The following is a 24596-nucleotide window of genomic DNA, read 5'->3' as shown; positions in this document are numbered from 1 at the left end:
AAGTTTGCAGTGTTAGTTCTGTTTTGTGACTGAATTATGTCAATTTCTTAATTTAGCCAATTTAGTAAACTTATCTATTTACTTATTTATTTTCCAGACAAAAGTTGCCCGTGATCTTAACTCTTTCAGGAGGCTTTTTTTAAAATTTTAAGGGCAAGTACAAAACAGCATCTATTTTTACCCCTCCCTGCAGCTGTATTCCTTCGCTTTTTTCACTACACCACTGCAAGAGCTTTTTCTGCACATATGGTTCAGAACATCTTCCAACTGTTTTGAGACTCTTGAAATACCTCAGCACCTGCCACTGCAACTTAAATCCTGCTCCCTCCTGTGTACACATAAATATTAAGGCACATATGGTACTTTGTCAGTCACGAACATTTCGTCTATGTTATTGTATGCACTATCTTTTGCAGAGTGATAATTTGCTTTCAGAAAGCTCTAACATTCATCAGATCATAAATTCACATACACGTATCTCCTCTTGAGATGTCCAGAACTACTACTGTGCTTCATTAACTGGAACAAAAAAAAATGTTTACTTCACATAGAGAAAGAAGGAGAAGCTTTGTGCTATTATGTTGAGGTTTGGTCCAGATTGGCCAATGATGAGATGACAGATGCTCTCCCCCACCTCCCGCTCTGAGGAGAGGAGGGAGAGAGAGAAAGAGATTTATGAGTTTAGAAGGAACTAAACTACTTTAATGAAAAATTAATAATAAAATTTAAAAAAATATGAAATAGATACAATATATACAAAACACACCAAGCTCCCAGGATGATGATCATGTCACCAACCAGCACTGGAGAAGTCCCAGGCTGGACTCAGCAACAGACCAGAACTGGATTCTGGAGTCAGGTATGGATGGACTGGGAACAAAGACAGACGAACAGACAGAGCCCTCCTCAGACGCCAGCCATTGAAGAAAGAGGCTGACCCTTTGATCCCTCAGCTTTTATACTGAGCATGGGGAAGATGGGATGGAATACCCTGTTGGTCAGTTTTGAGTCACCTGTCCTGTCCACTCCTCCCCAGAGGTGTGACCCCTCTACGCTTTTCCACTTCCGATCCTCCAATGGGTCAAATAATGAAGTTAGCTGACCTTGGTTGTTATAGCAATAAGTATAAGCAAGAGTCTCTCTTCATACCAATCCTTAGCTTATAAATCAATGTCTTATCATTCTGAGAGCAAACAGTTTCTGCGCAATATGCTGTTAATTTCAGAGAGTTAGAAGAGGCTTCACTAAAAAGTAAAATTATTGAACAGAAAGTTGGTTCTGTTTTACCTCAAACCAGGACATATTACTGGAGAAAAGACTGTCAGAGCCTGCTTAGCAGGTATGTCATTTTGCGGATCAGATTTTAATAATGTGGTACAAATGCTGATTTTTCTTTTGTCACTTTTCTTCAAAAGCTTGAAATATAGACTCTTCTGTTTTGCAACATCAGTGATTCAATGGCAAAAGCCACCTTTGTTCAGTTTCAAAATCTCCATAAACTTCAGTGTTTTACGGTTCCAAACTCAACATGGTAACAACCTCAATTCTCAAATATTCTAATAATAAGTAAGTGCAAAATGTGTATCCATATCTTCAGTGTTTTCAGAATTAGGGCAGCAGTGTTGAAGAATATTGATAATGCATAAAGTGAAGTATAAATAGTTTTCTACAGAATTAATAGACAATTTCAACAACTTAAAAAAGGAAAGATGAGAAAAAGAAGACAGGAAAAAAGAATTAAACATTACATATGGTGTTTGATCATGAAAGGAAACATAAATGGGCTCACAGTTTTATATACACGTACTGGAAAAATGTATGACCTATATTGACTACACTGGTTGGTTGTTACCTATGACACAGGCACATGCAAGTGATCTTATCCCAGCCACAGTGAAGGATCTTCAGACAACAGTATCACAGAATATGACACATAACAACTCAGTATCATTTGTGGATTTCAAACAGACTTTTTATTTAGTGTGCATTAGTGCTGGGTTGGTTTTTTGTTTTTTCCTTTTCTTTTCTTTTTTTAAACAGAAATGAGAACAACACAGCAATTCCTAAATAGTTCACTTACATCATACAGTAGTTCATATTTTTTTGCAGTTTGAACCTGATTTTAATATGGAAAATATTAATTATTATTCCATAAAAACATTTGCATAGAACAATTTCCTTACCATTTATGATATCCTAACATTTTACACAGTTAGTTATATGAACATCTGTGCAAAAGGAAAATTTATTTTGATATTGTGTACTTAAATTTTCCTTCGAACTATATGGGGGAAATTACATCTTGCAGAGATAAAGTTCGTATGAAATTTTTATTTTAAATATTTTCTATTGTGTACCTAAAAACATAAAACAAAAATAATGTGAGATTAAACTTCTTAGCACTATCAGAAGTCTTTTTTTCCTCCTGAAGTTCTGACAGAACTCAACATCTTAAAGCAAGAGATTTTGATTCTTTGGATTCTAGAAATGTTCCTCTTAAATTCTACTCTTTACAGACATAACATTTTACAAAAAAAAGAATATTACTTATGATCTGAATTGAATATTCTGCAGAATTCAGGGACAGGACATAGTTTGAAAACTGAGAAGTTTTGAGTGATGGACTTTTCTGACTGTATGATTAACAACTAAAACTATTTTTATAAGAATCATTGAAGAAAAATTATTTCCCTTATTTACCTACTCTTTCCGAAATCTATGATGTGTCTAAATGCAAATGTCTATGTTTCTTAAATTTGAAGCTTGTTTTTATTCAATATCGATGTTTTGGAGATGAATCAGTATTACTTGTCTATTTTCTTTACTCATGGATGTTAACAACTGGGTAGAGATAGAAATATTTTTTTAATCAGGTTTGAGGGCAGCATCTTATTCTCCTATTATCTAGCATAATAAATAAAATAAAGTTGATTAACGAAGCAACATGTTGATTGGAAAAGGAAATTGAGAAAGTAAACATATGAGCAGGGAATACTTAGGACTATATATGATTAAGCTCACAATACTCTTCAGTCACTTAGCTTGCCTTCTGCATAAGAAGGCATAATTAGACCCTGGTATTGTTTGGCATGACTCCCATGCCTAGGCACAATGTTTTTCTGCTGGTAATAACTTCTTAAAGGAAATATGTGTCAGTTATCCCCACAACAGGCCATCATAAAATGACTGGACAAACTTCTTAAAGGTAGAATATATTTATGACTGGAGCGCTGGTATGGAGGAATACAGGTTCCTTAAGAAGAGTCCAGCAGAGGGCTACAAAGATGATAATGGGAATGGAGCACCTTTCTTCTCAGGAAATGTTGAGACATGGGTGTCTCTCTAAACAGCCTGGAGAAGAGAAGACTGCGAGGGGACCTCATCAATGCTTATAAATATCTAAAGGGTGCGTGTCAAGAGGATGAGGCCAGACTCTTTTTACTGGTGACCAGTGACAGGACAAGGGGTGACGGCCACAAGCTAGAACAAAGGAAATTCCATCTCAACATGAGGAAAACTTCTTTACCTTGAGGATGACAGAGCACTGGAACAGGCTTCCCAGAGAGGCTGCAGAGTCTCATTCTCTGGAGACATTCAAAACCCGCCTGGATGGGTTCCTGTCCAACCTGCTCTAGGTGACTCTGCTCTGACAGAGGGGTTGGACTAGGTGATCTCTGAAGGTCCCTTGCAAACCCTACCATTCTGTGATTCTGTGACCCTGTAGAGAAGAGGTCCAAGAAAGCTGGTGAGTATTCGAGGATCACCACCTGCAAACTCAAGAGCACCCCATCTTGATGAGCAGGAAGTCAGGCAAAATGCCAGGAGGCCTGCATGGATGAACAAGGAACTCCTGGGAAAACTCGAACACAAAAGGAAGCATACAGAAGGTAGACAAGTAACCTCCAAAGAATACAGAGACTCTGTCTAAGCATGCAGAGACACAGTTACGAAAGCCAAACCTCAGGTAGGCCAGGGAGGTTCATGAGTATCCATCCTTGGAGACATTCAAAAGCCATCTGGACATGGTCCTGGACAACTAACTGCAGACGATCCTGCTTGAGCAGGAAGGTTGGACCAAATGACCTTCAGAGGTCCCTTTCAACTACAATCATTCTGTGATTCTGTGATTTGAAAATATGTTATTTGGCTATGCAAGGACAGAAAAAGGCAAATGCTATTTTAGAAAAAAGTAATCAATGAGCTATTGCCAGTATTAATAGCAATTTTGTTTCCTATTCCAGGTGTAGCTTTATGCAGTGCCACATGCAACTTGTCTTTCCCCAAGTAAATGGCCACACATTATATCTACCCTGCCCGAGGTCAAATCAACAGCCAGTTCAATTCCAATACACATTCTGGACTTTCCATTGAAAAGGACAGCTTAATTTTTTGCTTTATACTTAAATTAAAACTCCACACCTCCTAAGATAATCACTCTTCCAATTCCTAAAACTCATGCAAATAAATAAATTCTCAGACATTGAGGGTATCTTACACTATTATAGGATAGAGACAGTACCCTCTGTGTGTGTTTTTTGTGTCTCCTTTTCCTCTTCCTCTATGGGAAGAGAAAAGAGTTCAAGCACAATTTCTAGAAGCAATTGTTTCACATCTTGGTCTCATACACGAAGGAAGTACCTCTCTTTTTTTTTTCTCCTTTTAATATATTTTTAATTGACTTCACAGTGAATCAAATACAGCTAAATCTACCTCAGCTGATTTTAGAAATATTATGAGAGATGTTTAAAACAAATGTGTTGTACAAAGATGTAGGATGAATCACAGAACTAGTTACATTAATCTTTAACTAAATTTGGATTACTTGAATCATAGTCTAAGTCATGAAGTAAAACTCTGCAGATCTCTAAACAACCAGGACTCAACAGCGTACTGTTTGGTATATTATATATAGACTCGTTAAAAAGAAATTTAAGAAAGCATTGAAGCAGTGTTTCTTGATTAAAAAAAAAAATATTATTAAGCTGGCCTGCCATTTCCCAGTACAAGGCAAACAACAAAAACAGATGAAATATAAAAGCTAGCAATCTTCATCAAGCTTAGACTGAAGACTGCAGATCGCAGGAGAGGGGACTGCATAATTCATTCCAAGGCATGGCTGCTGTACAAGATGCTCCTAGTGATCAGCCTGGCTTCACATAATGAGTTCACCATTTTAAATAAAGTTCTTTAGACACACAACAGTTCTGTGGCAGAAAGGGGGGTCCAGGAGGGGTTAAATGTTGGACAGTATTTACAGTTGGTCAGAAAATTCTCTTGTGAATCATTTTTATTCTCTCTGTGATTTTTGCTTTTGTTAAGAAAAATCTTTACTGTTGGGCAATACACAGGAGTGAGCTGTTTAGATACCTCCCTTGTAATCAGCAATAGCAGGATATAGCTTGCCTATAAAGGACTATATTGCATAAGCACAGCCAAAAGTCTCTAATGTGACAAAAATTGCAGCCTCTAAAATGCCCTAACATCGTTCTGCCAAGCTACTTGTACGTACTAGGATTATTTCACCACACTGCAGTACTTACAGTACAAAACAAAACTTTTAAAGTGAGACCTGTTTTCCAGAGAACAAGAAGTTAGGATGCAACATGCGAAACTGTTTCACATTTCCTTCCCTTCCTTCACTATCGGAGGATTTTGTTCCAAATCTGCACTTCTGAGTTCCTTACACTGATGCAGAAAACCTTTTCTCATATCCACTCAGAAACTGAGCTGCTTTGTCTCAGTGCATGAGGGGGTAAAGGAGAGATGGGGGAAGAGTGTGGCACACACGTGCCTGTGATCAATCGCACTGTTATTGGACAACTTAACTACTTCTGTGTCCTGTGACTGCGGCCCTGCTGGAAAATTGTCTTTAACAAGAGAACACAGTGTCAAGAGTGAAACTGTACTTTCCAGTCTGCTCCTTGCTGTAACAGCACTTTAGCACAAAGGTTTACCATGAAAATTTTCAAACTGAAAAAGGGCAGCTATTTACTCAGCCCTATCCATGAGCCATTTTAAGGCTTCCCCCTGTAGCTGTAAGAGTGTTTTGCTAAGAATAGCCAGTTTTTTCTTCTGTTTTGCTTCTTAGAATAGTATCTTACTGTGTTTTTAAAAAAGAAGGATAATACAGTTTTCCTATCTAGCCATCTGTGAATGGTCTTGTGGAGCAGTTCCTCTCAGTTTCACGTTGTATTATTTATTTGCACCTTAACTAGCTAATCGTGCATGAGTTGTGGTATTCTAGAAACACAGTCAATCAGTTCAGTAGCTAGTAAATGCATTTGGTTTTATTCTTTTCAACAAGGATTGATAAGTACATTTCTGTATGGTGTGGGATTTTGTCAATGATTTAAATGGTACTCACTATGCCGTTAGTTGATTAGGATCAGAAAAATCAGAAATAAAAAGCTCAGGTCAACGATATCAATTGCATCATAAGATTGGAATAGTCCTCTGACAATGAAGACGTGAGCCATCAAGCTGACGCAATAACTAAGTTTTGCCAAAATGTCAGAATAATCATACAAAGTCACTTCTATAATGATAACAGCAGTTATTTGGTTTTATTTAAACTCAAAATTATTTTGTTCTGGCATAGAAAAAAGGTTTCTGGAACTGCACTGTTCTGGAAGAGGGTTCGATTACTGACTTTCTTCCTTTATTTTTTTATTTACAATGGATTTGCTGTCCTACCAGACGGACAGAATATTGTATAGCAAGCAGAAGAGTGAGTAGGTTATAAACTTCTGTTCTAACGGGATCACCAACAGTCAGAGGTGATGGTGGAAGTAGATTTAACTCAAAGTTTGCAACAGTGAGTAGAAAGATTTTTCCTCTCTTCTGCACTAACAGCTCTTAATATCCACATTTGACTGGCAAATAACTACCTCTCTTGATTCCCTCTGTGGAATTTTCATGCAAATTCTGCTGCAATGATCTCCCTGATTTTTGGACAGCTGCATATTTATTGCATGTCCTTTTTCAAACCCTGCTTAGACTGCTGATGATCTAAAATCAAAATTCATCATGCTAACCTGCACTAATTGCCATTGCTTTCTCAAGGTGCAGACTGTTCCATGTACCTTTTTGTTCTCTCTTTTTGTTTAGAACATGATCTGTCTTTCTCTGTGGTTGCTCAGTAACTTACATAACATGATCCTGCCTCCTCAGTGGCAGCATCTATAGTTATTCAATGATAATAAGTAATTTTGACACAACACAGGAAGGAATTCCAAGAACAGGTTCAAATGATGTTGTGTTAATAAAACATTTCTCAGGACACAAAATATAGATTTATTTTTTTTTTATAAAAGCAGTTTTTTCAAATGTAAACATAAATTTTTTCTTATTTGACTATAAAAGCTGATGTTTAGCTAAGAGGTCGTAACATTTCAATTTTTTTTTTTCCTAATGCACTACTGTGGTTCTGAGTAAAAGGGGATAAGTCTGCATTGACATAGCTGTTAGTGGCGTGGGTTGATAGCAGTGTAATAGAACTTCCCTGGGGTTATTTAATACAATTAAAAGCTTAGGCCTGCTTTCAAACAGCATCTTACAAAAATGTCTAGTGTTTGAAATACAGTAGTATGGCATCCTTTCAAGCGTCAATCATACATTCCAGGGTCATGGAATACTTATCCACCGCTCAAAATTTAGCTTTCAGCTTTTTTAATGATATGTAAATTATCACATTAGTAAAAACCGTGCATTTCTCACCATTACAGCTTCTAATCAAAGCTGGATATTAAGGCCCAGATTCTTCTTCTCAACAGGACAAGTTAACTACAGCACATTCAGATTCTTTACTACACCTGCATGGAATGGAATTTTTTTCCAATAAGAATTCATTTTGGCTTAGGCCAATATTATGTTTCAGCAGACAGACACATGGGGATTACATGTTGCTCTTTATTAGCCAAGAATTTCTAGTATTTTTTTTTAATTTGATCTTTTTAGTAAGACAACAGACAAAAGGCACTGTTCAAATCTCTAAAAGCACTGGAAAAAAATCAGTGATCACTTCACAAAGAGAATAGGGAAGGGAAAGAAGGGCTTCTTTTGTTCATTAAAACCACTGTGATTCCAATAATCAAACTTGCAGTGATTTGCAAACAGTGCATCAGGACAGCTGAGGGGGTAATCAACAACAGCTGGAGGTTTTGGCAGAGGCAAGAAAATCTTGCAGCTGTGTTATCAAAAAAAAGGTAACATAGAACTCCAATTTTAATAAGATTGTAAATATTTTTCTCTTCCTACACATTGCACACATTGGTTAAGGCTGAACAATCTTTTATTTCCCCATTTCTCTAAAAATGTTTGTACACAAAGTATTTCCTTTCTTCAAACTAATGTTTCCATAGCAAACAAGTAAATGCCAGCATCTCTTCTTGCTGTAAACATAGGCAATATTTTCCTTCCAATGTAAGTTTTGCTCAAGAAAGGACTAATTTAAACAATGTAGTGAGACTCTCAACATCTCTGACTTCTAACTTGAGCTAGAAGTCTACCTTAATGAAAACGAACAAAAGCAGCAGTCAAAATTTTTCCGCTAAGTAAAACAAATCACAGAGTTTTACCACAGAAATCACAGCAGTGACAAATCTACTACTTGACTTGGAAATTAGAGGCATATACCACATGCAAGCTGACAGACAGTGTTTCTTTGCAGCATGTTATTTCATAGGTTTTTCTTACTGCTGAACACCTGTAAATACTGATCACACAACAGAAAATCATTTAGGTAGGAAGGGAACGCTAGAGCTGTAGTCCAACTCCTCTGCTCAAGCAGGGTCAGCTAGAACAGGTTGCCCAGGACCCTGTCCTGTTGGGTTTGGAATATGTCCAGAGATGGTTATCTACCATGACCTATCCACCATGTAGGGTGGTCAGCGGGTCCGTTTGACAAGTCTTCATTGTTCCACAACAGTAGCACTGAACATATAAAGTGAGAAGCTTCAGCGTCCAGTGTATTTTCCATTTCACTAGCTGAAACTGCCATTTCAATAGAGGTTTGTCACATGAGAAAAACATTCTAACATTTGTAGACTTTCAAACATTTTTCAGATATTGACACAGACATACACATGAAACACAGAATAATACTGTACTGTACGTCAATATTCTGTAACTTTCAATATTTTTGCGATAGAGTAACTGGAATGTTTATCCAAAGGATAATGAAACTACATTGCTTGGAAATACTGAGAAATAGGTTTATTTACTATTCTCATGGCCACTAAAACTTCAAGAGGTAATGGAAGGTTCTGAAAGGACAACATACTGTTTTAGCTGGAGAACATTTACAGAAAGGGAAGCAAGAAAAATCCCTCATAAACCTCAACTATCACCTAAATATACCACCTTAAGTGATGAAGTATCGTTCTTTTTATGCTCATTTTTTTCTTGGTGATGACAGTTAATGAAGATGCCAATAGTGCCTGTACTTTTGTGATGAGGATTTCTTTCTACTAAGAACCAGTCTGAGATCTCCCTTTCCTTCTCTGAGGAGAGTGGTGTTTGGATATTCACTCAGGTGGAACCAATAATTTCTCAGCCATAAAATACATTTTGCCTTTACAACCTAAGAAGCAAAAGCGCATATTTTACACACCTTCAGCAGTAAAGAAAAGTAAATAAAACAAACAGAACAGACTACCCCGAAGCATAGCTCTGAATCATTTCAAATGGTTCATTTGACTCAATCTTAGTGCATTCTTGTGGAGCTAAGGAAGTTGACCTAATCACAACTAATCTCCATTATGCGATCATCCTGTTTAGCCCCGCTTCTTTGATCCTCTTTCACAAACACTTATTACCTACAATGTTGCTATACCAAACCATCTGCCTGGTTTCCAGGGTTACATTTATAATAAGGGTGACTTTGTGCTGCCACTGTTTTAATAAGTGCTTTTTCCATTGAAATTATTTATTCTTTGGTTTTCCCAGATGAAATATTTCCACATTATTCAATGGAGTATTTAAATAATTTAGTCATTAAACAAGAGCCGCTCACTGAAAATTTTCACTCACTTGAAAAATACAAATACATACAATAAAAGGAGAATATAAAACTCAAGGTAAAAGTCCAAAAGGCCCAGCGTAGCAGCAGCAACCCCTCACATGCACTAACTTCCATCCTGGAACCTACACAAGAAAGCAGGATCTGAACTGCAAATAGTAAAATACAAGTACAACAGCAATACAGAAAGAACTGGTGAGAGGAAACAGTGATCTCTCTTATTTTCACATATAAGTTAGTTAATATAATTATATAAGTGGAGAGGAAGGCAGGCAAAAAAAATGGAAGCATCTGAGTAAAATATCTGATATCAGTTTTAACAGTTTGTGCCATGCCCTCACCTACCCCTAAGCCCTATGGCTTATATGAACAACCGTCAAACACTCGCCTACACATACAGCAGGTAAAATGACACAACAATTTCTAAAACCTATCTTTTTTATATATACTCTTCAACTTTATTTCATACAAGTATATTATTATAATTATCATAGGATTAGTTGCGTTCACACCACAAGGCTTTGATAGGGAACATCACCTAGGAATTGCATTTCAATATCGAACTATGTGCATTTTGCATTTGACTGCTCTCTATCAAGTGTGCCTGAAAACCCATTTTAACAGTCCTTCTTGCAGCATAGTGTCCTGGCTCCTCTGAATTCTTTAACGAAAGTTCTGTTGGTTTTCATGGAGCTAGACTTTCATTCACAGTATTTCATTATTCCCAGAAACAGCTAGGTTGTGTCACCAGACTTTATTTCTCCACAGAAAGCCAAAATTTTCCAGAAGAATGACGTATCAACAGAAGAAACAGATGGCCCTCTCCATGGAAAAGAATGATAACAGGATGCCAAGTCAGCACTCGTGAAGGTGTCTTTGGTATTCACTAGAGCACAATAATACCTCAGCACACAAATAATGAGAACCTTTTTTTCCCCATGTTAGGATGCTTCACTGGTGGAACACTAAAGAAATTGCACTTCTGGTCCCAGTATGGAAACTGATCCTCAGAAACAAAAGCATATGCTCTTCTGCACTAGAGCACAGCATAACTAAAACGACTCTCCAAGCTCTTTGACAACAAATTAGGTATTTGAGGCTTGACAATAAGTAAAGTGTGCCCACCCCTCTGAGAACTGCTGCCACGGGAAGCTTGATTGACGATCTGTGCAAGGGTCCGAACTTCAGGAGGAATGGACCCGAGTGGTCACTGACTGCACTCTTCATGCTCCCTTACCTCGCAGGGCTCTGTTGGACTTCCTTCTGTCCAAACTGTTGTGAAGGGAGAGTTGCAGAAGAAGGAGCAACACTTAGAACAAAAATGTACTTTGGGTAAAACGAAGGATTAAGAGGAGTAACCAGCTCTTCCTTCTTTCCTTCCAGGGGAATCATAAGAATAACAGCAGGTGACTGGATAATTAAATAAATAAAAGCACTGTCAGGAAAACCTAGCCAGATCTAAGCAATCCTATCAGTTTCTGAAGTAGATAATTCAGTAACAGGTGAATAAAAATACATTAACACTACTGCCATTGTTACCACTTAAATCTCAGATCTGACTTCCTGTGGCACCTACAAAAAACTCACAGGAAATCAGCCAGATGAAATTAAATCTGTGAGACTGAACACCCAGGGCATATAGCAAGGAGTAAGGTGCAATCCGAGTACTTCCCCATCCGTAGCACCAGCTGTATATAATTAAGATTCCCAGCACCAATGACAACAGCACTACTTGTAGCCTTGATAGTCTCAACGAGATATATAGTATATGCATTTGTGCCTGATTAAATAATATACTTCGTATGAAACCTTGAGAAGTTTTGTGCCTCTCTGTTATTTCTTTTCTTTTCTGAAAAAAAAAAAAAAAGGGAATAGTGTTTCTCAAATCTCTGAACAATGCTATGAGCATATATTTGTGTTTTCAGTAAGACACTGTGGGGATGAGTAAGCAAACAAACAAACAAAATCTTGTGAGACTTTCCAGGTCTAGATGTCTAGTATAGTTTGAAATCTACCCTTTTTTCAAATCATCTGAAATTTCACTGCAAGACTTCTAGAAACATTAAAAATGCCAAATAAAAAGGAGAAAGTATGTAAACATTAGGAATACTAGGCATTGTAATTCCTCTGTTACATACCTCCTAAACACTGAGAGATGACACGGACTTCAATTCTTCAATTGCTAACTTTATTAGAGAAGTAAAAATATAAGTCTTTTTTCCTTCACATAGCAGAAATTAAATGTGCTTCATTCATAGCAGAGCTTCCAAAGTACAACTGAATGTCCTAGATTTTTTTTTTTTTTAAGTATCTACTTACTTGCAATGGATTGTTAAACTTCCAGAAGATCAGATAAATTCACTCAAATATATTTTTCTGTATATTCATTTTTAAATTCTAGTCAGGGCACTTCTAAACAGTGGCCAGACTATTATATGCTCTGCATCCATCGAACATCACACAACATTAATGGAGGGTTCTGACCAATTTTAAAAAAAAGGAAAGCGTTCATTTTTTATGCAGCTGCTTCTAAATTTGTAATACACTTATACACATAGGTAACCACAGTAACAGCTACTTAACAAACTAACATTATTTTTCATAAAACATATATATATATATCTATTTCTTCAAACAGATCAAAGCAATAAAAACATTGCAACTTTCCCTAGAATTTCAGTATACTTGTTCAAAGTACTGCGGTCTAAAAGGAGAAAATGTTATCTGCTAAGCACCACATGTACTTTACATGGCATTAAAATAAACAATTAGGTTTGGTCACTCAATTTTTCTATATTTAAGCTGTTTCATTCATTCTTTAATGGGATAAAGGAAACACATTCACTTAAAACCTTTAATCCCATCCCTGAGCTAGTCAAAACTAATTAAAAATTGGACATAAATTTTATTCTACAGAATTATTAAGGATTTCTTCCTTAAAATTCATTCCCTTATTTATCCCTGACACAGAGTGGTTCTAATCACTAAGTACAGATGCTTTTGATGACTGCAAACTGCTCTGAATTTCAATAGAATAAATAATGGTTACTGTCAAGAGAAAATATTTCATTATCTTCAGGAGGACAAACTATGTTTCCAGTCACAATTTGGTTAATCTGGAGTCATGAGCTGAATTAGAGAGTTGCACCACATTTATATTTGTATTGTAAAAATAATTCTTAGATCGTATTTTTTCTTAAACTTTTAATCACTTTTTCAGAAGTGTATTAAAATGATGACTCTTTGAGTCTAACTATCTGTATTTTTAGCACCAAATACACTCAACTGTAGTGTTTCCCTTCATTTATGGTTATAGTTTACAACAGCACTTTCAGTCTGTAGTTGCATATAATCATTATTGCCTGTTTCATTTCACTATACCTCAACAGTCCATTTAGCTGGGATTATTAATTGCTCTGCTGATGCTATGTAGCACAGTGATTTGCATGTTATCTTTTATAAAAGAGAAGCAATAGCATAGCAGTCAGTTCAACTGATAGTTTTTCTTAGGGTTCATAAGAACCATAAGGATTCCTACTCAGACAAGGAGAAAAACATCATTTGTAAAAATCTGCTTGGGTGGCTGAACAGTTCTTTCAACTTTGTACCAGTAAGAGGAAAACAAAAACTTTAAAATAGGTCAGATACTTATGCCTGTCAGTATGTTCAGATCTCATACAATAACAGTCCATGCTATTACAAAAGGCATTTGAGGTGAAATGAACACTTTTTATCTAAGAAGAACATCGTATTAGTAGCCTAGCTCAAGTTTCTCTTAATTGATCTCAGTAATCAGAGATCTAGTATCACATTGGAACAAATTGACTATGTTACATTTAATGCAACAGATTTTTCACTGATACAGCTATCAGGCTTCTCAAAGATTTCTCAGGAAAAAGAACCAATTAGTGCTGTTTAACATCTTTATCAGAGACATGGACAGTGGGAATAAGTGCACCCTCAGCAAGTTTGCTGATGACACCAAGCTGTGTGGTGCAGTCGACACGCTGGAGGGAAGGGATGATATCCAAAGGGACACGGACAGGCTTGCGAAGTGGGCCCCTGCAAACCTCATGAAGTTCAACCAGGCCAAGTGCAAGGTCCTGCACCTGGGTCACGGCAATCCCAGGCACACATACAAGTTTTGGGAAGAATGGCTTGAGAACAGCCCTGAGGAGAAGGACTTGGGGTTGCTGGTGGACAAGAAGCTCAACATGAGCCAGCAATGCACGCTTGCAGCCCAGAAAGCCAAGTGCATCCTGGGCTACCTCAAAAGAAGTATGGCCAGCAGGTCAAGGGAGGTGGTTGTCCCCCTCTGCTCCACTCTGGTGGGACCCCACCTGGAGTATTATGTCCAGCTCTGGAGTCCTCAGCATAAGAAGGACATGTGTCTGTTGGTATGAGTCCAGAGGAGGGCCACGAAGATGATCAGAGGGCTGGAGCACCTCTGTTATGAGGACAGTCTGAGAGAGTTGGGGTTGTTCAGCCTGGAGAAGAGAAGACTCTGAGGAGACCTTATAGCAGCCTTCCAGTGCCTAAAGGAGGCCTACAGGAGAGATGGGGAAGGACTCTTTATGAGGGAGTGTAATGATAGGACAAGGGGTAACAGTTTTAAACTGAAAGAGGGTAGATTTAGATTAGATATTAGGAAGAAATTCTTTACTGTGAGGGTGGTGAGGCACTGGAACAGGTTGCCCAGGGAAGTTGTGGATGCCCCATCCCTGGAAGTGTTCAAGGCCAGGCTGGATGAGGCTTTGAGCAGCCTGGTCTAGTGGGAGGTGTCCCTGCCCATGGCAGGGGGGTTGGAACTAGATGATGTTTAAGGTCCCTTCCAACCCAAACCATTCTGTGATTCTATGATTCTATGAACCAACATATTAACTTAACATTGTCATTAATATAATGTCAGTGGGATACGATTTGCCTGCTATATTCAAGTATGGTAAATTATTAATAGATACACGTCTTGTATTAATGTTGTCAGCAACCAACCATTAATGAAACTGTTGCTTTTGTCAACAGATGATTCCTCTAATAGAAGGAGTTATGCTGAGATGCTGAGGCAGTGCTAGTGTAGATATTAGGTCATTTTCTCTCCTTATACTGTACAGAGCTGCCACGTTCTCCATAATTTTACACCAGTCTTACTTCCTCAATCACTAGCTGGAAGGATGAGCTCTATAAAAACTTTACTTCCATAACAAGTACAAGTCTGTATTTATTTTAACCAAGAGGAATTGCTGTAAGTATTCTAATATACATTTTTGTCCATAAATGCTAGGATAAAGAAACATGAACTGTGTCTCTCCCAAGCACCAAATCCTGTACAAATACACTGAGACACATGTACATTCAGTACACAGTCATGGTCACGTACCATATTAACAAAGGCAGACATCTCCCAGACTAGAAGAGAACCACGGAAATCCTTCCTGAGGAACCCATAAGCTATAGATCTCACCACCTTATAGCCTACCCGTAGCAGTATCCACATTACACTTCACCAACTGAAGGTGAAGAGGAATTTTTAGCAGGGCCCATTGAACTAATCTAGCCTTCACCATATCTGATCAAATTCACTCACTCTACCCCTTTACACAGCTATTCAAGAGGAATGATCTTAGTTCCCTAAAAAACTAGATAGACTTGAGTACAGGCTTCTGTGCCAAGAACTGGACATACACAGCCAGACCACAAACAGGCTGAAGAAGATTAAAATCTGGATGATTTAGGAGTATCAGTTGCAGAGCATCAGTTAATAAATGTAATAGCTCGAGGAAGAGCAATGAGGGAAACAGCTACTTCTAACAGCAGCAATCTTACAAGAAGCAGAGAAAAGACAGGAGAAGTAGTTAGCAAATCAGGCATGGCTAGCCATTAGGAAAATGAAATTTCTTCTACACTTTTGGGGAAAATTAGTGTTAATTTGTAACATGTTGGGCCCCGGTGCCATGAAGCAGCTGGGGCTAGCTGCTCTGCAAGGGATGGAGAACCAGAAGCCAGCCTGGCCACAACACAGGCAGGGACAGGGGCTTGGCCTTGGCTGCGGCTTCCCTGCAGTAGTGCCTGGGAATCTCTCTCCAACTCCACCGGTGGGAAGGGGCAGCCCTCAGCTTCCCTGTCACTGCCATGTGGCCCTAAACCCCAACAGTTAAACCTTCAGGAATGGGGATGCTCTCAGAGCCCTGACAATCTCTGTAAAACTTACTAGGCGACAGCTCCAACATTAGTCTGATGTCAACTGCACTAATAGGATACCCAGAACAAAGAAGGAATCAGAAGTGTGGCAGGCTCAGTATTTGTTCCTACGTGTTATAATTATCAGCTGATATTTTTGTTAATGGTCAGAGAGCTACCTTCTGGCTCTTACAAATGAGTTGGCGTATACTCAGCTGTAACACGTTTTTAGAAGAGGACAAAAAAAGAATTTGAAAAGCTTGAAAATCTTCTACATGGAGGTGCAGAAGAGGGACTGTTTAGGCCTTGTCCTAGTATGGACTGAGAAGGAAAACCCTGACTAAGCTTCTCTGAATCACTTAAATCATGATTTTCAGACATGACAGCAAATAATCTTTGAGTTTTTGAATGTAAATTTCCACCTTTTCATTTCCAGATGTCATCATCCTCTAAGGAGTTATAGTAAGGTTATTGAGAGTAATATTTATTCAACATTTATATATTTATATGCAAAACATGCACACAGAAGCAGAACATTCAATATTTTTATGTATATACACAGATAAAAGAGGTTCACATATTGCCTAGTGATTATTTTCGTTTTTCTATAGTTTCAGGCTTTATAAATAGTATCATAACTTGATTCACTGCTTGTTATTACTGAATGGGTACCCTTAGTGGTTAAAATGTGCAAACGTATGCAAAATGTATAGCATTTTTACCTTGTATATTATCTTTGCAACCTTTGAACAAACACTTATACCTGTTTGTTCCCCTGGACCCTTGACGAAACAGTTGTACTTCAGTTACTTCAGTATTGGTGGGTCATCTTGTAAATTTTGCCTTCAGTGTGGCCTTTGAGTAGCCTCTCTCCTCTAATGGACTGAAATGCATCTTTATTCAAATCCAAACACCATAGCTGACAAATGAGAGTAGGAAGTCTAAATGAAGAATAGTTTAAGCACTGAAACCTGTTGGAATTTCTAGATCTAAGTTAATCTCAGATGTCCTGTGAAATGGTGGTAAATGCCACTGTTTCCAGCTGCTTTAGTGTTTAGTACATGTAGGAAAGCACAACCTAACTAAGATTTATGATCATCCCAATATACTTCAGGAAGCACAGCTTCTCCTTCCCTAGTCAGGCAAGACTGAAGTCTGGGGAATCAGACTGAAATTACAAAGGCTTTGAAGGGCACGTCTGCATTGAGTAATGAGCTATATTGATCCTAACCATGAGGCTGTTGTACATTGAGAAGTTGCTGATCACAGAGTAGGCACAAGCAGGTGCTGCACTGTGCTACGTTGTGCTATGCTGCATGTATAGCTTCTCCTTCATGTCTGCTTTGTGCTGTGGATATCCCTTGGCCATAGGATGAAATCAGCTGACTAATCATAGTGGAGGAGTTTGTAGGCAGTTCCCAGTTGGCACCACCTGCATGTCTTGTCTTTATCTTAGAGTGAAGTAGCGTGATCTCATATGAATATCCTTTTTCCTAGCAATAGAAAAGATAAACTGGATTGTTTTCTTCTAATAAAATCCTGCAAGAGCTCTAAAGACCATAATGCTGAAGAAAGCCTCCGTGAAAGCCATCTGTACAGTGTGCCATGCCCTGACTAGAAGTCCGTTTGATGCTGGAAATCTCAGGGTTTCCAGAATCTGAAAGAACATAATATTACCCTCTTTTTCCTTTTAGCGTTAGCTTCACTACATGGTATTTTAAAACAGTGCCTTATGGAGTCAGAGTACCTTTCTTACCACAATCATAACAAGCACTTGCCACAGTACATTACAGGAGTGTGGTACTGAAATCCATAGTGCTAGCCCAATCCGTTACCAGCAGGGCTTAGGCCCAGAGGTGTTTTTCAACTTGAACCTAAAATTCGGATGCCTTCTCCTGAGATTTAGTTTGTTAGATTTGATATAATGGGTACAAATGTGCATGACCTTGGTTATATAATATTCCAAACCCAATTTGAATGTTACTGCACTTCACTTAATACTCCTCCTTCCGAGAAGGATTCTCGTGGAGCAACTTCATGTGTCTTTGCACCAGCTCTGCAGATTTACTCTACTTTCTCTAATGCACCAAGTGTAGCACAAAGTCGAAGCAAAGTGTTGAAAAACTATTAAAAGAAACAAAAAGCAATTAGCACCACAGAAGCTAGAAAGTTATGTTCAGCATCTTGTAGACTTTTGTGTCTCTTGTCTGTTGAGAGCTGGTGAGGGGCTTTTTAGGATGTTGGGTAACAGTAGGACTAGGGGGAATGGATTAAAACTAGAGATGGGTCAATTCAGACTGGACATGAGGAAGAAGTTCTTCACCATGAGGGTGGTGAGACACTGGAACAGGTTGCCCAGAGAGGTGGTAGAAACCCCATCCCTGGAAGTGTTCAAGGCCAGGCTGGATGGGGCTCTGAGCAACCTGATCTAGTGGAAGGTGTCCCTGCCCATGGAAGGGGGGTTGGAACTAGACAATCTTTAAGGTCCCTTCCAACCCTAACAATTCTATGATTCTATGATTCTGTGATATTGTCTGATATCTGACTATCATCTTGGACCAATTCTTACTTTCTCATCTTGAACCCTGAAATCAAATTATTAAGTCACTTCGAGTTATAACAAAAAAAAGTCAAGAAGGCAACACACAGATTCTTGGTGCAACGGTTTTTGCTGTGAAGTTGTTGTTCCCTAAAGTGCTATTAATTACTTGTGCTGTTATGGCAGTCACTTCCTAATATAATTCCATGCTGCCATGTGTAATGTAAAATGCATGCTTTCAGATTTCCACATTCAGTTCACTAGTAATTCACCACTCAGAACAAAAAAAATGATAAAAAGAATGTTTATGTTTTACACATAATTCACCAGTGTCAGCTACCTCCACATTACTCCTGAACTGCAGCATCTGAATTCAAGTGCTAAAATAATGGGGAGCTGTTTCATTTGTGAATTAGAAAGTAGCATGATGTAGTTTAACATCTTATCAAAAGGAGTACAAACAAAGCAAAAATAATTTGTTCACCTGTTTTATTTTCTGTGTCATTGATTCTCATAAAATACATATTTATCACAATAACATAATAAATTAGGGTTTTGTTCAATGCTACACCAAGAATGACTGTTATTGTGAAGGATTTACTGAAGATAATGATTACATCTAGAAAATGATAATTTACTGAAAGATAAAATAAATAATAGATAATTTACTGAAGATAACGATTACCTCTAGAAATAGTAGTTGCTGCTGTCAAATGCTTCTTGTTCTGGCCTGAGAAAGAATTAGAAAGTCCAGAATATGTTGTAGAGGGTAAGTGAATCTGACCTCTTTCTATGACAATATGACCCGATTATTGGATGAGGGAAAGGCTGTGGACATTGACTACTGTCGTGGTTTAGCCTCAGATGGCAACAAAGAACCACGTGCCGCTCGCACGTGCCTTCCTAATACAGGAAGGATCGTAAGAAAAGGCAAGACTCTTGGGTTGGGACAAAGGCAGTTTAACAGAACAGCAAAGGGAACAGGCAAACAACAACAACAACAACAACGACAACAACAACAACGACAACAACAACAACGACAACAACAACAACGACAACGACAACAACGACAACAACGACAACAACAACGACAACAACGACAACGACGACAACGACAACGACGACAACGACAACGACGACAACAACAACGACGACAACAACAACAACAACGACAACAACGACAACGACGACAACGACAACGACGACAACGACAACAACGACAACGACGACAACGACAACGACGACAACGACAACGACGACAACGACAACGACGACAACGACGACAACGACAACGACAACGACAACAACGACAACAACGACAACAACGACAACAACGACAACAACGACAACATGGACAGGGGAATATACAAACGCGATTACGGAACCGCTGCTCCCCGCCGCTCGCCGACCGGCCGGACCCGGGACGCCCCAGCCCGCTTTTAAGCAGCAACTTCCTGCCCCCTCCCCCGGCAGCTCAGGGTGGGCGTGGCTCACATGGCATGGAATACCAGGGAAAATTAACCCTATCCCCACCGGAACCAGGACAACTACCTAGACTTTCGAAAAGCATTTGACACTGTTCCCCATAGACTTCTCATGGAAAAACTGGCGGCTCATGGCCTGGATGAGCATACGATCTGCTGGATCAAGCACTGGCTGGATGGGCGGTCCCAAAGTGTGGTGGTCAATGGAGTTAAATCCAGCTGGCGGCTGGTCACAAGTGGTGTCCCTCAGGGCTCAGTGTTGGGACCGTTTCTGTTTAACATCTTTATTGATGACCTTGATAAGGAATAGAGTGTATCATCAGCAAGTTTGCAGATGACATGAAGCTAAGAGGGAGTGTTGATCTGCATGAGGATAGGGAGGCTCTACAGAGAGACTTGGATAGATTGGATCATTGGGCCAACACTAATGGAATGTGCTTGAACAAGGCCAAGTGTCGGGTCCTGCATTGGGGCCACAACAACCCCATGCATGGCTACAGGCTTGGGGAAGTGTGGCTGGAGAGCTGCCTGGCAGAAAAGGACCTGGGGGTTCTAATTGACAAGCGGCTGAACATGAGCCAGCAGTGTGCCCAGGTGGCCAAGACAGCCAATGGCATCCTGGCTTGTATTAGAAATAGCGTGACCAGCAGAAGTAGGGAGGTGATTGTCCCCCTGTACTCAGCACTGGTGAGGCCACACCTTGAGTATTGTGTCCAGTTCTGGGCACCTCAATATGAGAGAGATATCGAGGTGCTGGAGCGAGTGCAGACGAGGGCAACGAAGCTGGTGAAGGGCCTGGAGAATAAATCTTATGAGGAGTGATTGAAGGAGCTGGGACTGTTTAGTTTGAGGAAGAGGAGGCTGAGGGGAGACCTCATCACTCTCTACAACTACTTGAAAGGACACTGTAGAGAGGTTGGTGCTGGTCTCTTCTCTCAGGTAATTAGTGATAGAACAAGAGGGAATGGGTTCAAGCTGGTTTAGGCTGGACATTAGGAAAAAATTCTTCACAGAAAGAGTGGTCAGACACTGGAATAGGCTGCCCAGGGAGGTGGTGGAGTCACCATCCCTGGATGTGTTTAAGACTCGTTTAGATGTGGTGTTAAGAGATATGGCGTAAGGGAGAACTTTGTAGAGTAGAGTTGATGGTTGGAGTCGATGATCCCAAGGGTCTTTTCCTACCTAAAAGATTCTATGATTCTATGATTCTATGAAATCCAAAGTATTTTAAAAACTCAACTGAAGCTACTGTCTGCTTAAGTTTCTCCCTCACAGTCATCAGTAAAGGAGGGTTAGATTTAAATAATGTAAAGATGCCAGCAATTATGAACCAATGGTCAGACTGTTAAAAAACTATTGTGCTTATGGATAAGCTGGCTGAAGGAAGAAGCACAAAGCTGAAGATAGGAACACCAAAATAAACATCATGCTTTATCTGGCTGGATCCCTCCAAAGCAGAATAGCTTGCAGGATGTCTGCCCACCGCTTCACTGGATGGCAACCCTGCTAGATAGACAAGATGGTGTACTGTTCAGATTAATTTTTTTCTCTTCAGATATGTCATTTACACAACACATGGAGAGTTTAGTCAACTGCCCCGTTAGTTTAGCTGACATATTGCTAACAGCTGTTCCACAAATCTTTCTAAATAAAAACAAGTTTCAGACTCAACTACAGTTACTTTTTTAGATAAAATAAAACACCTCACAAAAATTACCTATTTCAGCCGCTTTAAGAGGAACACTTCTGGTAGGCCCTTTAATTTTCACCCTTTTAAGAATGTTCCATGTGAGAGAAATGGTTTTTTTCTTAATCTGAAAAAAGTGTTTTGACTAAATTCCAATTCTTGAAAATATTTGAAGACCACCTTCAATCTGAACATCACATTCTATCATATAAGATATTGTGATTATTTTTACAAAATGGGATAGGAATTTTCTTCCAAAATCTTTCTAAATGTATGTATGTCTGTAAATGGGGGCTGATTTCAAAGATGGAAGTTGTTTGCTTACCGTAAAGGATGAAAGCCTATTCTACACTTGTCAGTATAAGTCTTTCTGACCACACGTTTAATTTGGATAGAATATAAAGAAACAAATGCTATGAAATCTAAATCTGATTTGGTCAAGTACATTTGTTTTAATTGCTTCTTCTCTTCCCCGAAGATTAAGACAGATATTATTCTTGGTGCAGACTTCTCTGGAAGTGCTGTGCTTTTTCCTACACTCTGTAGGCAAAACATTTCTCATCTGAAATAAGAATTCACCAGATTGCTCAGAAAACTCCATTGATGCCTCTGCAGAGTTCATACAAAATCAGCAGGCTTCTACATAACTGTAGGTACCTGCTATAGCATGGCAGAATTCTTTAAGTAAATAGGTTGGACAGCCACAACTGCAGCAAATTTTATTTGTATTTAGTGCCTTTAACAGGTTTTATCAGCACTAGGTATATTGTAATTGTAAAAAAGCAGGAGCATCTATGTATATCTGCGTTTCCAACTTAAGCTCAGCAGGTGATGGGCATCTCCTTATATGTGTGCTAATCACGCTCTTTGACACCAAGGAAATGAGACCCCTTCCATGACATTCTAGGGATTTGAATCAGGCTTCATTTGCACAATCTGCTGCAGCAGATATGTTGCTTAGAACCCACTTACTGGGTAAAAGTAATACAAAATGTTGTTTTCCTATGCTCCACTTAATCACCAGTTATGTTTGCTACTGAAAAAAACTGCTATATTTTATACTATAGAAATTACAGCATTTTGATTGTAAAGTCATATAGAATGGAAATGCCACTTCAGAATGGAAAATATCTGCTCCATAAAAATAGCTTAAAAAAATCACATAATGAGAAAGCTGTGGTTCCAAATGTCATATTAAAGGTTATGATCCTATTCCATCCCGGTAATTAGCCTTCTAAGACTGCAACCTTATGTACCTTATGCTTATATTGCTGATTTAGCTTCAGATGATAATTTAATGGTCTGAACAACTTTGGTACAGATTTGATACCAGAGATTAAGAATAATTACAACTTTAGGTGCTTATTCTGCCTGCATATTCCTTCTGTCTTCTTTTATTATTACTTGTCTGAAAGCACTGAATAACTGTAGTAGGCATTGACCAAATCAATACATCACAATTGTATTTTTACTTTCACAGATGTGAAACTTATTTCATTTAACTTATTGCTATGAAGCCAATAGTTTCAAGTATGAGAAAGAGGAATAACAGAAGTTGTTTTAAAGTGATGAGAAAACACTGTGTAGTAAATAGATTTTTTTTTTCTGGTGGCGAAACTATTCTGTTGTGTTAGACCAGATTTCTGCCACATAGGTTGTACACACCTTATCAATATCCAGCCATGAAAAGATTTTCCTCATGGTCTCTCCTTGAGTGATACCATATCAGTGAAACAGCCACTCAAGTTGTTTAGCTGCTGTTCATCCATGAATGGGAAGGAGATATGGCCTGAAAGATACCTAATGAAGCATTAGTATCTACTGAAGTAAGATCATCTTCTTCACTGAGAATTGCACTCAGCCAGACTAGACTAACACAAAAATATATTTTAGGAAAAGGAAGATATGCAGCAACTTCAACTTTGTTTTGTAGTCTGTACCTAGTTTCAATCATATTATGCATTATCACACAAAATGACATTTGCATCTTCACATCCGAATACTGAAAAATACGCAGAGTGTAATGGTTCATTGTAAAAGATTCAATAAGAAAAATTAAATGTCATCTACTTTTGCAACTTAGAAGTTATCTAAAAAGTAAATTTTACCAAAACTATGGTAAAATTACCAAAATTTACTAAGGTAAATAGTCTATCATGGCAATCCCATATCTTGTCTCCAATTTCATGCCTTCTCCAGACATTTCACATTTAGAACAGAGGAAGCTTTTTCGACTTATATTCCTATCCCAACCATGGCTTAAAGCTTCCAGTCTTTTGGAGAATGTGAAGGATTCTAGATAGAATCTCTTTGAGTAGAAAAATCTTAGATATCATTGACTTCTTCCCTCTGTCTGTAGAAAAGTGGAATTCACCTCATTAATCAAAACAGCTTTGAATGCCTTAAGAAACTAGGCTTGTCCCCTGTATCCAGATCCAGTGACTCACTAGCTGGATATCCCTGGGATGTTACCTAGGCCTTCTAAGAACCTTGTCAAAGAAATACCCAAAGAAAAGAAATAATATGATTTTCCCTACGTAAATATAGTTGCACACAAACTTGCTTGTATCGAACAATTAGAAGAAACAAAAGTGCTAGTGAAGTTGGTTTACCTTTTCATAATTGTAAGTAAATAAGAGAATGTTCTTCAAAAAGACTGAGAGACAGTAACTGTCTGGGTCTAGACTTTCA

The sequence above is a fragment of the Chroicocephalus ridibundus genome, chromosome Z, assembly GCF_963924245.1.
Source record: "Chroicocephalus ridibundus chromosome Z, bChrRid1.1, whole genome shotgun sequence".
Lineage (NCBI taxonomy): Eukaryota > Metazoa > Chordata > Aves > Charadriiformes > Laridae > Chroicocephalus > Chroicocephalus ridibundus.
The sequence above is the reverse complement of the archived record's forward strand: the minus strand, read 5'-3'. Positions refer to the sequence as shown.